Raw genomic sequence first — 16,798 nt, 5'->3', positions numbered from 1 at the left:
ACAATTCAATTGTTCAGTTTAATCTGGACTGAGACCACTTCTTTTTGTTGGACCAAGGTTTGACTTTTGATCTGGATTGTGGTATGGTATGTCCTCACCAAACCACCTAATTTTAAAAATAAGTTGTTTTTACTGTGAACTTGTCATTTTGGTAAAATAAGACATGAAGAATGTAAAGATACCAGGCAAATGAATCTCTTCTCCTCTCGTGTCTTTTCCCCATTTCCTTTTCTCCATTCAGAAGAACAGAGGAGTTACAGGAGGAGATCATAGGAAACAGGAGGAGGAGAAAAAGAGGCTGCTAGCTGTCATGTCGAATCATCCTCTGAATCAGACTTCAGTCTCAGCGACACACTGAGTGACACATCTCTGTCTTCCTCTGTCTCAATTCTGACTTCGATTTAAGTGTTTCAAACCAAAAGAGGACGGTCAAACATTTCTCTCCGTGACTTCATCCACACACTAGCTTCTTTACAACTACGTGTGTCCATATTTGCATTTTAAGGTGGTTTTGGCAAAACCTTTCAACACTAAAAAAACTAAAAAAAAAAAAAAAAACAACAGAAAAAAACAAATCTCTTCTTTAGTCTGCACAGAACAAAATGTGCATCACAGCCAGCAGGTGTTGAGCAGTGGGACAGACGGCCTCTGCAGAGTCTCAGCTGGTGAAATCTCTGCTCTCTGATCATCACAAACACAAGTTTTAGTCCTTTGCTTTTTGTTGTTTTTTGTTTATTCAGATTGATCTGTTCTTGTCTTTGTCTTCATTCATGTTTCATTAGATCAGCGTGTGTATGGTGAATATTGGGGCAGAAATTGGGAATATTCATATTAAAACTTAAACTTTTTTTTTTTTAATGAAAAAAGGGGGGTAGGATTTGATAAGTATTCACTTCCTCCTACTCCTTCTTGGACATTAGGTACTTACATTTGTGAATCACACTGGGAATTGTTTTTGTACTTTTAGTATACATAAGGTGCCAGAGTGCATAAAACAGCATCAAAATAGAGCTTGGTGATCAAATAAAGTGCCAGTGGAGGATCGCCCAGTCATCCTGAAATCTGAACAAGGTCCTAAAATCTGAGAAACATGCTAAAGTCTGAGAAACATCCTAAAATCCGAGAAATGTCCTAATTTTTTTTTAAATGTCATAAATTCCTAAAAATGTGCTAAAATCCTAAAAATGTCCTACAATCCTAGAAACGTTCTAAAATAAGCAAAGCAAGTTGAGTGTCCCCTGTCCGAAAGTGTGGTTAAGGACAGTAAAGACGGGATGCAAACTCTGGTCTCCTGCTCTTGGAGTCAGACCACCAACCACTCAATGAGGACACACCACATCCTGCATCAATACTGAATGTTGGACAAAGTGTAAAATTACATCATAACAGCTCTAAAGGGGGACAAACTGTGTGAAGACGCTCCGCTGCTGAATTAGAGGACACCTAAATGGTGAGGGAGCTGCAACCAGCTTTCAACTGTAGCCAGTTTCGTGTGGACGTGGCTCCATCTTCTTCCAGTTCACTCTGAGTGGTTGATATCTGAAAGAAGCCCCCCCCTTCTTGTTCACCCTGATGCTTTGCCCCCATTGTTCTCCTGCCTTCACACACACACACACACACACACACACACACACACACACACTGGTAGAAAACAATGCCTGAAACGTGAATGGAGCAGCCACCACAGGGAGAGTTGTAAGCTGTTGGCGCTCAGATGAGTGCTGACCCTCTCTCTCATCTTTCTCGCTCCATCTTTTCCTCTTTTTTTCCTTCTATTGGAGCGTATATGAAAAGCCCATTTTTCCCTTAACCCTCTTAACTGGGGGATGAAATTTAGAGAAGGAGGGGCGGGGGGGCGGGGCTGGTGGTGGTCTTCATAGTTGCTAGGGGCAACCATAGGGGAGTGCGCGAGGTGGAAAGCGTCCTGTGTGTGCGTGTGCGCGCGAGTGGGACCTTCCAACGTCTCGCTACGAGACCCCTCGCGCCAATTCCATCCCTAACAATTGTCTGAGAGAGAGAGATCGAGGAGAAGAGAGAGAGACAGAGGGAGGGAGAGAGACCTCGAGTGAGACGCGCAAAATAGAGAGAGACAGACAGTGAGAGAGACATACACACACAGAGAAAGAGAGAGAGAGAGAGAGAGAGAGAGAGAGAGAGAGAGGATGGCTGGTAGGATTTAGCCCCGGCAGCGTCTTTTCCCGTCCAACACAACAAGCTTATTACCTTTCTCTCCACGCGCTTTGGAAACGGATTTACGCGCACGAAAGGAGGTTTGTTTGATTCATTTATTTCTCTTTTCTCTGGCTTTCCATCACCCACCTGCTGTTTGCATCCATCTCTGCCTGTGGTTTATTATTTATTTATTTATTTTTCTCCCTCTCACCTCTTTAAACGAACCGTTTTATTCTGTTGCAGTTTGAGGCTACAGGTCGCGGGGAATGCGTTTAATGGCGATTAGCTGGCGGGTAATTAGCCGTTAACGGCCAAATTAACCCGCTGGTAGTAGTAGTAGTAGGGAAGCGGTGAGGTTATAACAGACTGAGGGGGTGCGAGAGGGGCTTGTTTTTGTCGCGGTTTGAGGGTCTCCGGTGTGGCGGAGGGGGACAATGAGCGGGGCTGTTGTTTGGCGACGCTGCGCGCAGTGGTGTGTGCCCAAAAACCTTCTAGAAAGCAACTGGGGAGGGGATTAAAAAATAAATAAAAAAGCAAAAAAAAAAAAAGGTATGATATAGTCAATCACATGGATCAACCACACAGGCTGGCTGCGCTCTTAGTGTCGGCTTTGTGTTTTTGTGGAGATAAATCCGGGCTGTTTCATATGTTACAACGTTCATGCGTGGCTCATCAGAGAGCTTTGATATTTTTAATTTCATGTGGAGCAATTATAATGTCCCTGCAGGGATGCATATAGCTGCAGTTTCATATAGATTTCTACATTTCCATGCTGTATAGGGGCGTTTGTTGCGCTCAGGGGCAGACATACACGGTCAAATCTGCCTCTGTGCATCTGACATGTGAGCCTGTCATCTGTTCATACTGTGTATGTGTGTGTGTGTGTGTATGTGTGTGTGCATGCATGTGTGTTTTCAGCGCGTGCAGAATAACACCCAAAAAATGCAATGAAGTTGCGCCTTTATGGTAATCATAAAAACAGCAGGGCAATAAAAGAATATTATAGTTAACAATGCGCGCGCAGAGAGATAGAGAGAAAGGGGGGAAAAGGGGGAAAGAGGGGGGGATTTTTTTATTCGATGAAGCGCGTGGAAAAAAGAAACGCACATGGCGACGGACAGACTGAAATCACATCATAATCACAGGCGTCCATGTGTGAGATGTAAACGAGGTCAGCGCGGAAAAAGCAGGAAAACGTGGGGGTTTTTTGCAATTTATAATTACCACTATTATTATTATTATGATTATTATTATTATTGTGTGCAGCAGAATTTGTTCTCTGTTTAAAGGGGGGGTGTTCGCCTCTTTCTCTCCTCTCTCTCCCCCACAATAGACAAGGGGCTGCTTGTTGGGAATTTGGCGCTTCACTTGTTTTGCTCAATAAGGAATTCAGTGTGAGCCCCCCTCCTTTCTGATGTTGTTGTTGTTGTTGATGTCGAAGCCCTCCAAGAACCCCCTTCCCTCGCTGCTCTTTTATTACCATCGATTATTACTAGCATCCCTTTGGATTAGCTGATTAATCGATCATTTAAAGCTCTTTCCAGGGCAGTCTGACTCATGGCGTCTATTGTTCCTTGTGCAAATCTGTTGGTGAAAAACAAAACTAAGACGAAATGAGTCTCCTCGCAAACACCATGAAAAGTCACCTTTGTGTTTTTATGTTATATTGACACAGTTATTTATAGTGTGTCTGTGAAGTCTGGTGACCTTCTTCATGCCTCATATTTTATTTCTCCATTGCTGTTTCTGTAATATTTCTTTCTTTTTTTAAAAAATAGCCTATTATCGTAGCAAAATTTGCAAAATATTATCACAATGTGACCAAAATTAGTTATTTTTATTTGATCTTTGTTGTTTTTTTTGTAGGCAGAGGAAAGGAGAACAGGAATAAAAACATGTCGCCATATTAGAAGCTTTTTTTTTTGCCCCCCAAAATGGAGGGGGAGGAGGCTCAGAGGAGCACATTAGCAATGCAAATTAGTTTTTTTTTCCTTTAACGGGGGCTCGGGCACCTGCTGTCTCGAGCATGCGCGCGCGGCTGGATGGCTGACTGGCTTCCTCCCCCACCTCCTCCCCCCTCAGCCTCGGGAGCGCGCCTCCCTCCATCCCTCCCTCCTCATCGGAATTATGTTCCTTGTCCGCGGCGCACGCTATTGGAGCTTTGACGGATATAAAAAAATTAAAATAAAATAGAAGAAGAGCGCTCTTCTTTCCTCCTTTTAAAAGCGTCTCCGCGTGTCTCGCGCACTCAAGCCTCCTTTAGCATAACAAAAGGAGGAGGAGAGATGACAGCAGAGGAGGACAGAAGGGGAGTTTTAAAGGGAGAAATGAAATAAAGAAGAGGAGATGAATTTAGAGTCAGACAGGAGGAGGAGAGGAAGAGGAGAAAGAAGTGGAGGGAAAAGGTGGAGGAAAAGTTTTTAGCATTCATAATTCATTCCACCATCTATTCAAAGAGCTGTAACCACGTTTAAGGTCGTTTTAAATGTTTATTTATGTAGTACATAATTGCAGAAACATGCAATTACTGATTCAAAGCTTTGCCTACAATCCTTGTCTGTGCAAGCTGATGGCACCGCGACTGATTCTGTCTGGCTGTGTTCTCACCTGACGCGGTGGTGTTTCATGTGGACACAAAAGGTGACTTATGGCGTTGTGATCTTATGCCAAAAGCACTGTCAAGGGGGCAGTGTTTTCCAAGTTCAGAATGAGAATGAGATGACAAAAACCACTTGACTATAGTTAAGAAAAGTTTTGTCTCCGTTTTGGCTTTTTGTGGCACTATCCCCACTGGATATGAAAGAATAGATAAAGTTCCCATACTAGTGCATGCTCTCATGAAAATGTATTCGATTACCTCCACACGTGTGATGTTTCGGGCATTAGCCCTTTCTCAGATATGTCTGGGTGGAGGTAATCCAATAAATTTTCATGGAAGCATGCACTGGTGTGCTGACTTTATTTATTCTTTCATATATATTTTTGCTTGGTTCAGCACCTGGTTTTTATCACTTTTGGATGTGCGTGCTGCTTGAACTTTTCTCTACTATTCCCCCGGAAACACAGCAATAGAACCCGAAAAAAACCCCCCCAAAAAAACCCCCAAGTCCCAGTGCTAAAAAGCTGCTGGAAAAAAAGCAATGACCTGCTCAAAAACAACCAGTTTTGTTGTTTGTTGGTCTCCGTCACAGCCCAGCTCCTAAGATGGACTCAAAGGATGAAGAAACATGGTTAATTAAAAAATAAGCTGATGTAAAGTAAGCTGTACTAAAGGAAATCAAAATAAGTCAACAAGTCGCACATATTAAGTATGCATATTTAGAACACAGGAACACGCAGGTGAAAGTCCAGGGTTTGTTGGATCCATCCACCGTCCCTCCCACCTGATCTGTAGGGACCTCTGTGCTCCTTGTATTATGTCGTTACTGCCAACATTTCGCCGTCCTGCCACATATCATGTGGATGCGGTGGGTGCCATCCGGCTGTTCAGCAGCGTATAATAACACCACAGTCTGTTCAGTCTGGCCATGTTCTCAGCTGACGCCACCCATATAGCCATGAAAGGTTGCTTTTGGCGTTAGGATCTTACGCCTAAATCACTGTAAACGTGGTGGTATTTGATGACTTTGGAATGAGAACAGGCTGGAATGTCAGCAGTAATATCTTACGTATTTGAGAATACAGGCACATTTTATGAAGGATATAAGATTACTGTCTACCTGCAGTCCGTGCTGATTTCCTTGCTGCCAAGACCGTCACCTTTACCAGAAAACAGAAACCAGGCTACGTTTAGACGAGATCAGCCCTACTAAAAATGGAAAAGCCTTTCCTTTGCATTTGACAAAAAAAATGTTTTCATATGATAACACTGTGAAACCGTAGTTTGCCATTTTTGTTATTGTTGTCTTCCTACTCGTGTATGGCTGTTTATCTGAGATGTAATACCCATGTGCGAAGAGCGGCAATGGCGTCACCATTCTCACAGGACCCGCACATTGCCAGTTTACACAACGAAAGAAGGGTTGGCGTTTTCAAAAAATTACACTCTGGAACTTGGTTTCAAGAGCTTACATTTTCAGTCCCCCAAAACACTGTTATCATGTGAATAAAAAGGCCAGACCGCAACACAGTTTAACTTTGCCTGCAGGTGCAGCAAAGCATTGGAACAAAAACACAGAGCCAGTGAGAATTGCTTTTTAAAATACTAATGTAGAAAAATACAGAAATGACCAAAATACACAGAACTGGGCCTTAGCTCCACCTAGTGGTGAAGTCCTGCCATGCCACCGATTACAACTTCACTATATCTTTATCCTACAGCATCATCAACTTCTGTCCACAGATGCCGAAAAACTATAATAAACACCTAAATCTGTTCAGTATGTTCTAAACAATTTTACACATTTATATTCAGCATATACATGCTATATATATACATGCTTTGGAATTTCCCCCAATGGGGGATCAATAAAGGAATATTCTATTCTATTCTATAGGGGTTAAGGTAAAGAGTAATCTAGTACAATGGAAAGCCAAACAGTCCTATTGAACACAAGGGAGACATAACTGGGTAGAATTAAGATAAAATCAAAACCAGAGAGGACAAATAACGTAAGATGTAGGATAAGATAATACAAAGAAAAAGACCAAAAACAACGACAGCAGCACTAAAAGCGCAAGTAAAAGGAAATAAAATAATTAAAATGTAAATTAAAAATGGCAAAAGAAATAAAAAAGAAATAAAAAAATCATACTAAACTAAATATCAATTTAAAAAGTAGCTTGAATAAGTAGCTCTTACACAATGTACCATTGCTTGCAAGAAAATTGTACTTAAGTGCAACACTAATGAATGAATGAATTACAAAACCTTTATTGCCCCTAAGGGGAATTTACCTTGTACAACTGAGCATAAAAGAGTAACAACATATACCAAAAAAATATGCAAAAAGCATAATTAAACATCAGAAAGAGCATCAGCACTGGAAATTTGATAAGAACATCAAGTTGAGTTGTCTATGATTTCATATTCCAAAAATCATACATTACATCGAACCTCAGCTGAAAAACATGGTAACATAACCTGATGTGTAATAGTGATTTTTGCTGCACTAGTTTTATAACACTTGACCCATACGTTTTCTGTCAGGAACTTTTATCTCTCTGGAGTCTTTCTGATCTCAACAACCCAAAAACGTTCCTGCACACCACAGAAAGGCCTATGTTTTATTTGCACATTATCATGCAGTGGATGCATTAAAACAATTCAACAACAGTGTGGATAGGTTAAGGCTCAAAAAAAAACTGCTCTTCCACTGCCTCCATCAGCTGTTATGGAAGGTAAAGAGGAGACAAGATTCAGATACCGTACAGTGAACAATTAAACTGACCTGATATTTTTAGGTGGCTAAAATATGTTTTTCTGCAGCCCCGTCCACAGCTAGACATTGCTTTCTGTGTCGGTGTTGTGGGACTGTACTTTATTTATCAGAGGAGAAGGGTGGCTCGGGTTACATTTTTTTAATTTACATTTAAATATAAAATACTACTTTTCCAGTTGTATGTCCCTCACCTAAGCCAAAATCAAAAACACAAGTGTTTCCTAAGTGCTTACATTTTTAAATGCCTGACCAGTTTTGCAGCATTCTTCCCCCTCATAAGTAATGAACAGTCCCTATCTCTAACCACCCAGGGAGGCTGGTGCTGTGATGAGGAGCTTATGTAGAATGCTGAGTTCAGTTAAAGTCAAACTGAGGTGTTTACATGACAGAATAACTCGACTTCCAATCAAGTTATCTGGCTTTGTTAATCCAATTTTAAGAAATCTGATTTTTTTTTCAGTGGGACTAAAATGTTTACACGTATTTTAAAAGTCCATTTTTAGTAGGACTAACACAATAGTTCAACTTTTTCTAACATCATGTAAATGTACTGGGTGGTAGATGTAAATTCACTTTTCTTGTGCTGCAGCACCTTCTTTTTAAAACACGAGAAGAAAGTTGGTGAGCGCCTTGGCAAGATCTGTTCCACAAAATGCAAGAAATTATTTTTGTAAAATTACTTTTAAAGAAGCAAGGGGAAAAAAGACATCTATGTTTATAATTATCAGAATATTGTATTTGAAACTATTTTACAGAATTATAATTATATTTAAGAACTTTTTTGGGTCATTTCTTTGTTGTTGTTTTTGGTTTTTTTTTACTTTCTTTTTCTTTGGTTTTATTTTTGAATTTTCTGGCACTTTTTTACTCTTACTCTTTTACTCTTACTCTTTTCTTCTTAAGGTGCTCATTGACTTTTTCCTATGTTTTTGAAAGACATCAAGCCAAAGCAGTAACAGGTCAGAGGAAAAGGGGTGTGATGGGTAGCTTTGCAATATTTGTTATAATTTTACTCAACAAATCTGAGAAAGTAAAGGAGATGGAAAAATAACAAAACAGGTAAAGGGCAAGGACAGGAAAGATGCAGGGTGGAAGGACAAAAGATACAGACGAGACAAATTAAGGGAAAAAAGGAGAAGAGTGTGATGTTAGAACAATGAAAGGCAGATGAGAGGAGCAGAATATAAAGAGGAACAGGACAGGAGAGGAAGGAAGAGGAGCAGAGAATGGATGATGAATTGAAAAGTAAAAACACAAAGGAAAGGAGGGACACAGGCTAAGAAGAGAAGGATGGCAGTACAAATTAAAGGATAAGAGAACATTACAAGAGTCAGAAAAGAATGCAAGAACACTGAAGAGGTTAACAAGGACAAGAAGAAAGGAAAGAAAAGCAGCTGAGGGGACACATGGAGGATGGGAGGAAGGTGGACGACTGAAAGGAGGAAAGAGGAGACAAACCTGGAAAACTGATGAGAAGAAATAAGAGGAGGTAATGAGGGAGAACGCTTCTAATTCAAATTTAAATTCAATTCAAAGTTCTAAAATATATTTCTGTATTGTATTTATTAATTTAATAATCTGTTATTTTGCTTTAGCAACAATGCAGCAAAAACATTCATGCCAATTAAGCTGATCTGAATTTGAACAGTTCTAAAGGAGGAGAATGACTGATGGAGAGAAGAGTACACTAATAGAAATAAAGGGTTCCAAAAGGGCTCATCATGAAGGGCAGATGTTGTACCCAGAATCATTTGCTTCTGAAGAACCCTTTTTTTTTAAAGAAAGGGTTCTTTAAGGGTTCTTTGTATGACTAAGAGTTGTATCAAGAACTAAAACCGTGCTTAGTGGACGAGAGATCTATGGCTGCTTGGTGGGCTCTACAGGAAATCTCTGGAATATAAAAGGGTTCTTGGTAGAATTCCACTGGATTGAAATCTAGATTAAGCCTTTGGAATATAAAAGGGGTCCCAGTAGAACCTTCTGAGCATGCTCTCGATGAAACCCTTGGAATAGAGATGGGTTCTCAGTAGAATCCCCTGAGTGGGTTCTAGATAAAACCTTGGAATACAAAAGGGTTCTCAATAGAGCCCTCTGGTGGGTTCTAAACGAAATCATTGGGATATAAATGGGTCCACAGTAGAACCTCCTGGATGGGTTCTAGATGAAAACCTTTAAACACTTTAAAAGGCCAGGACCTTCACGGTTGGTTCTGTGTGAAACTCTTGGAATATGAAAAGGTTCTTGGTAGAATACCCTGGGTGGGTTCTAGAAGAAATCCTCGGAATATACATGTGTTTTCTGTAGAACCTCCTGGGTGGGTTCTAGATTAAACCCTTGGAATAAAAAAAAGTTCAATCCCTTGGGTTGGTTCTTATTAGCACTCTTTAGGGTGAAAAGGTTCTTGGTAGAGCACCTAGAGAGGGTTCTGGTTGGAACCATTACACTACAGAAGGCTTCTCTGTAGAACCTCTTACAGGGGGTTCAGAGTGGAACCTTTCACAAATGGCTCTACCCTTTACGTTGGGTTCTTGGTAGATCCCTCTGAAAGTTTTCCAGTCGGATCCTTAATATGTGGCTCCATGGGGAACCAAAAAGGGTTCTCCTACAGCAACAAGCTGCAGAACCCTAAATGGTTCCAGTTGGCAGCTTTTCTGAGAGTGTAGAGAAAAACAAGTGTTTGAAGAGAGGAGGAGAAAGAGGAGAACTGGAGGAGGAGATGTTAAACAAGACAAGACAGGACATGAGAGGTGAAGGAGAAGGAATGGAGGTGACGGAGAACACAGTCAAGAAGGAAATGACAGGAGGAGACAAGTGGAAGAAAAAGAAGGAACATGGGGACAGAGATGTTAAACGGGAAGACGTAAAAGATAGGGGAGAGGGAGAGGGGAGGAAGGAGGGCATTTTAAGGAGGAGGTGAATCAAAGGAGGGCAGAAGGCATATGGACAATGGAGAAAATAAGGAGAGAAAGACTGGAGAGGAAAGAAGAGACATTAGAGTTCAAACTAAACATGGAGCTAATAACGCAGTTGAGGGGTGATGAGGAGGAGGAGGAGGCCACGGGCATGCCAGCTAACCACGAAAAATCAGCCGAGCAGATGGAGGAAGGTGGTTGTTTAGACAGCGAACATGGTGTCCGCTGTGGCAACACAAGGAGGAAATTCTTCAGTAATAAACAGCAACACTTCCCTGCACTTTCCTCACATCACATGAACATCATGAGGGGCGAAAGTCCCGTGCAGCACATGAAAGCAGCCTGTAGAAACAATTCACTGCCATGAACTCGACATAACCGTTTTCCTTCCATCTTAGCCTTCTCTCCAGATCAATGATGCCAAATGAGCCTAAACAATAGTTGTCAAACATGAGTGAAGTTGCAGCTCTGGTTTTTCCCTGAGGGTTAATATTTTATTTCATAAAAATGTAATAACTGTTTATGGCATCATCTGAGTTGATCTTTGTTTCATACATAAAACACTGCAGGAAACACTTTATACTGTTTTTTTAATATGCAAAGAAAATCACTGCTGTGTGATGAAGGCAGACAGTCTGAAAGTCTGCAATCCATTGCCATATAACTGAGTCATAATTCTGACACGATGGTATTCACTGTGATGAATTATTAAGCTCCTGGAGACTTTAAGTCTTTGAAAGTTGGTTTTTGATACTAAGAGAACCCATTGGCCACCTGCATGATTTAAAACATAGATTAGTGGTAGTAATATTAAGTGATTGGTAATTAACACAATCTCTGCTCTAAATGTGGATTTTCAACCAGTTTTGTTTCATATAAGCTTGGGGAGTGTCAATGAATGGTAGTAAACGTCCCTCCATCTAACCAGCGCCCAGATCTCCCTGCTCACATGCAAGTGAGGGACACGTCATCTGGCCTCTAGGGTTTGTTGCGCAAACCATAGATTATACTTTCTCAATTTTGTATGTTCACCATCACGGACACAAAGAGTGGGTCAGCTATGTTTCAGTGCGCCGGTGCACTGCTTAGCAAGTAATGGTGAGGGCCAGGAAAGCAGTTTAACCCTTTGAAACCTGAATTGACATAAGTTTTGCTGCATTCAGACACCTTTCGCAAGATACTTGACTCTTTGTTGATTTATATGGAAAAAAAAATCATGAAAAAAAAGCAAATACCATTACCATTTTGGCAAGAAATAAAAATTTCAATAAATCAGTAACATGTGACAAGAAAATGACCATATAATCAATTATATATATATATATATATATATATATATATATATATATATATATATTTTTTTTTTTTTTTTTTCTTTTTTTGTTTTTTAAGATAACTTTCTTGCAACATTCTTTTACTGATTTCTTGCCATTTTTTGGGACATGTCTTGTTAAGTTGCTGATTGCCTTTTCTCCATTTTTTGATATGAAATCCACTTAATCTGCTCAGGTTTCAAAGGGTTAAATGGGGTGCAGTCAGCTGGCTGCAGAAACAACATAATTTTCAGCTTACAAAACGGACAACAAGTTTCCCAGTTGACAAATAATTTGCCTGCATGTACAGTAATGTTCAAAATAAGGTTTTATGTAAACCTGAATGACATCATCAGTTCTCTGTTTTATTAATCTCCCTTGTTTTTTTTGTGTTTGTATGGGTTATGTGATCTGGCATATCTGCCAGCTCTGAAGTGTAAAATGGTGCACAGACTTGGCCTACTTGATGCACAGCAGGTGTATGGTGGTGTGGTAATGGTGTGAACTTATATAGAAGCATTCACAGAGCCATATTGTCTCTATATTCTCTTCTCTATTCATCATACTGCAGAGACAGCATCGTTTTATAAATTAGACCACCTTCCTAGCAGTGAAATACGTCATTGATGACAGAATAGGTTGTTTGCCAAAGACTCCCAAAATGACATATATGATGATTGGAGCTGTGACGGGCATACATACCAGCAGTCACTGTTTAAAACATGTAAAATGTTTGCAATTACGCATCAAAACGACGTGATTATGTTGAGAAAAAAAGATCATGGTTTGGGTTTAAATAAATTTGTTACACTGACTCGCTTTTGCTTTCCAACAGTACACAAACAGCTCTCTTTTAGTGAAAGTCTTGAGTTTGTTTGACCTGTCCATTGACCTCCTTGGTCTCTCTCTTTATGCTCATCACTTGACATCCTCTTATGTTCCTGTTATTATTATTATATCTATCTGGACATACATTTTATAAGTTAAGAGCTTGATTAGTATTGTTTGAATTTTCATCATTGATTGCTTGAAGGTTGGGCAATATATATTGATATGGTGATATATGACAAGATATCGTCTTAGATTTTGGATACTGTGATCTGGCAAAAGGCTCGGTCTTTTCTTGGTTTTAAAAGCTGCATTTCAGTGATGTATTTTTTTTCAACTTATAGACTGTTCTAGCCCTTCTATTATTTGTCTTAATAATGTAATAAGTTATATATATCATTACAGTCACATCACTGATGATTATTTATCAGAAATCTGAATATGGAGGTATTTGGTCAAAAACATTGTGATTTTCCTATTTTCTCCACATCACTAAGCCCTAATTGTCTATTTAACCCTTTGAAACCTGGACACATTGGCTTGAATTCTTTAAAAAAACCTGTGAGGAAGGAAATGAGCAACTTCAGAAGAAATTCACCAAAAATTAGCAAGAAATTAGTGAAAGGTACTAGAAAATAACCTGAAATGCTCATTGGCTTTTTCTCCAAGTTTTTGAAAGAAAATCAAACCCATTAGCTTAGGGGTCAAAGTTTTAAAGGCATCTGAACACAGCACAAGGAAAGTGATGCCAATAAACCATTCATCAAATAGGCAATCACTCCAGATTCTCACATTTTATCATTTTGCAGCTTTTGTGTGTTTTGCATGACTAGATATCTTTGGATTTTGGATTGTTGGTCACAGTAAGCAAGAGATTTAAAGAAGTCATTTTTTGCTCTAGGAATCTGTGATTGACGTTTTGAATACCTTCATAAAGACTAATAATCAACAGATTATTTCATATAAAAATGTGCAGCGCTATGGTTCTTTTTTTTTACTGTGGTCCTTGCCTCCTTACCATCGTCAGCTGGATGTTACAGTCCAATACATCTCCCAGCCAGAGAGCTAGAAAAGGTAACGAGATGCCATGATGGAGTTTAGATGTTACACAGCAGATATGAAGAGATTATTTGATCAGAAAATAAAATATGAAAAAAAAACCCTCTGCTGGAAAGACTTAGGAGATAACATCAAATCGGTATTAAGCTACACAGACAGATAGCGTGGCCATGGATAAAATATTTAGCTGGCTTTCCAAATCAGCCTTTTCCCTCTCGCTCTGCATGTATGTGTGTGTGTGTGTGTGTGTGTGTGTGTGTTTCCCCCCCAAATCCTAACCGGCATGCCTGTTCACTGTGGAAAACAGGGTCAGGCGGGAGAAAAAAGAGAAAGAGAGCGCAAGCACATGATGGGCAGATAAAGGCTTGTCTGTGTCTGAGGGAGAAGAGAGCGAGGAGGATGAGAAGAGGAGGAGGAGGAGGAGGGCAGCGTGATGAAGGGGCCTCTCTGTTGAAGGAGGGAGTTGCGGCTCTATAGAAGGCTCCCATGGTGGACAGAAACAAGGCATTTAGTCTGTGAGTTGGCCTCTGTAACGCCATAATAGGCTCTTATAATGATGCCACTATGGACAGGGAGAGGGGGAAAGAGAAAACACAGAATGCTCCTTTAATCGGGGGGCTTGTTGTGAGGAATGCTGCCTATAGTGTGATGGAGGTGGATGAGCGGTTGGGTGATTAGGAGGAACAAGAGAAAGCTGGATCTGGGTGAGAGTTTAAGGCCACAGCATGAAAATGTGAACACTGGAGCATCTGATGAGTGAAAATATGAATTATGGCCTGAGTGCTTTGAAAAACATGGGAAGAAGTTACAAGTCAAATTATCACAATGAAATGCTGAAATTTAGCAAAAATAACTATCATTATTATTATTAATAATAATAAATAAGTAAATAAATAAAATGGTTATTAATTAATAAGTAATAATGACAATTATTATTATTGTTGTTATTATATGGACAGTTTTGTCTAATTCATATCTTAATATCATCTTGTTATCTCTCTTTCTCTCTCTCTTTCTCTCTCCTTGAACTAATTTTCAGGTCACTTTCTTTTCCTAATTTCTTGCAGTTTGTGAGACATCTTTTGCCAAGTTGCTCATTGCCTTTTTCGTAATGTTTTCAAGAGAAATCAAACCGATTTGCTCAGCTTTTAAAGATTTAAATGCATGTGAAAGGCATCTGAATTCTTCTTAAGAATGTATCAGCTTGTGGTGGATATCCAGGAGTTATGTTGGATAAACAATTCATGTCTGAAATTTAAAGCCCAGCTCAGACTGAATGTATCTGCCAAAGGCTCACTAACAAAGTTTTCAGTCTGTTTTATACGCTATCGTAGCAAGTAAAGCAGAAGTAAATGGTTCTGTGTGGGCACTTTTGGGAAAGATTGAGATTTTCATTAAGTATAGGGCAGGGCGTTATGGCTTTAAAATACTATTGCAATATTTTGAAGCTGTATCACGATACACGATATATATATTGATATTTTTTTAAGCGTCCTTTAAACTAATGTTAACTAAAATACAAATGAACTGCAGTTAAAATAAAGTTATGTCATGTGTTGTGTGCTTCACACTTTGCCCTCTGGAATTGACTTGACTTGCTGCGAGATATGGGTGAGAAAATGCTTTCAAAAATTTTCTGATTTTGGCAGTTTGATTTGATGATTTGGTTCGTCTTTAGCAACCATTACTTTCATTACTTTGCTGCCATCTAGCAGTTTTTGCATGTGAGCATGTGAGGGGCCTTCCTGGTTCATAAACTAAAAGAATCTCTGAGATGTAGTCTGGGGCAAGGCCATGCAGTGCTTTATAATATAATAAAAGCATTTCAAAATCAAAGCAAAAACTAACAGACAGCTAGTGTAAAGTTTTTAATATGAGTGTAATGTGTGCTCTCCTTCTGGTCTCAGTCAGAAGTCGTGCTGCAGAGATGTTGCACAGAGAGAGAAATGCCCTTAACTAACGTGGCAAAGACAAGATGTACAAATGTATATTTTTGTGGACCCCCTCAGTTAACCTGTCCGTGATTTGTCTACGTTTATGTAGAAAAAGGAGCAGCCAGAAATGTGCAGGAGGAAATATGATGCTACAAAGCAGAACAATCACAGTTGTTGGAAGGGTGCGCTGCAGCAACTTGTAGTTACATGTCTGGGGAGGTGCACGTCAGACTAAAGCATAGTCTATGCTGTACACATCTACAGAAATACAAATACAAAGATTAAGCTGAATCAGAAGTAGTTCATACATATTGTCTGATCAAATGAAAAGCCAGGAGAGAGAGATTTATTTGAAATATGGCAGCCTGGTCTCACTCCCAAGGCTGCAAAATACACCACTGGTATGAGACATGACAGGCTTTCAACCAACTCCAATGTAATTTTATCTGTGTCATTGTTGGATGTTCAGAGCATTAGGCATAGTATAGAGCGAGAAATTCCACAGGAGATGGATGGGTCCAACAAGCACATGACTTTGACCGAGAAGACCAGTGTTCATGTCCCTTGTTGGCTCACATGACCACAATTGTTTTCTAGCCCTAACCAGGTAGTTTTGCTGCCTAAACCTAGCTGATGACTTCCTCTGCATCAAGATACAATCCAAAAGTTTGCCCCTGCTGTTATCACTGTAAACGTCAAATAAATCCACCAAATACAATCCTGGCACCAAGCATGTTTTAAACGAAACATACCTTGTGAAACAAATTAGTAAAAACAAAAGCAATTTCTTGGAAGTAATGTAAACTTGGTGTTTTCTGGATAAAAACGAGGTTTATGTTGGTTTGTCTTTGGCATGAACTGGAATAGGGAGGATTTAAACCTTGGGCCTGAAACTATTTGTTGAAATGAAATTATCTTGGCTGTAAGGAACTAGATGCTTCGTGTGAAAGCGAAATAATGGTGAGAGAAAACCTGTCAGCAGTTTGAAAAATGTCTTGGAGAAAGCTTGATTGTTGCAGGGAGAAAGAAAGAGCACAGTTGGAATTAAGGTGGAGGTTTGGAAACAGAAAATGGTGGAGGTTCAGTTAGCTTTGGGTCCATGATGCATTTCTGCCTCCAGTTGCCCACAAATCTAGCCATCAAGCCAATATCAATAAATGCTTTAATTTTGGAGATTTTCCAGCAGCTTTAATCAGCCA

General features: G+C 39.8%; 1 protein-coding gene across 1 annotated transcript in view; it reads left to right on the top strand.

Annotated features, from left to right (window-relative positions):
- The first annotated feature begins 1,986 nt into the window (after positions 1–1,986).
- Positions 1,987–16,798, top strand: part of LOC121942805 (uncharacterized) — a 60,597-nt gene continuing 45,785 nt past the window's right edge. The window contains exon 1 of the mRNA XM_088079354.1: positions 1,987–2,270. The gene's annotated coding sequence lies outside the window, so the exon portion shown is untranslated. The remainder of the gene's footprint in view (positions 2,271–16,798) is intronic.

The sequence above is a fragment of the Plectropomus leopardus genome, chromosome 6 (genome assembly GCF_026936395.1).
Source record: "Plectropomus leopardus strain MGB_pleo_1.0 chromosome 6, ASM2693639v1, whole genome shotgun sequence".
NCBI lineage: Eukaryota > Metazoa > Chordata > Actinopteri > Perciformes > Serranidae > Plectropomus > Plectropomus leopardus.
The sequence above is the reverse complement of the archived record's forward strand: the minus strand, read 5'-3'. Positions and strand labels throughout refer to the sequence as shown.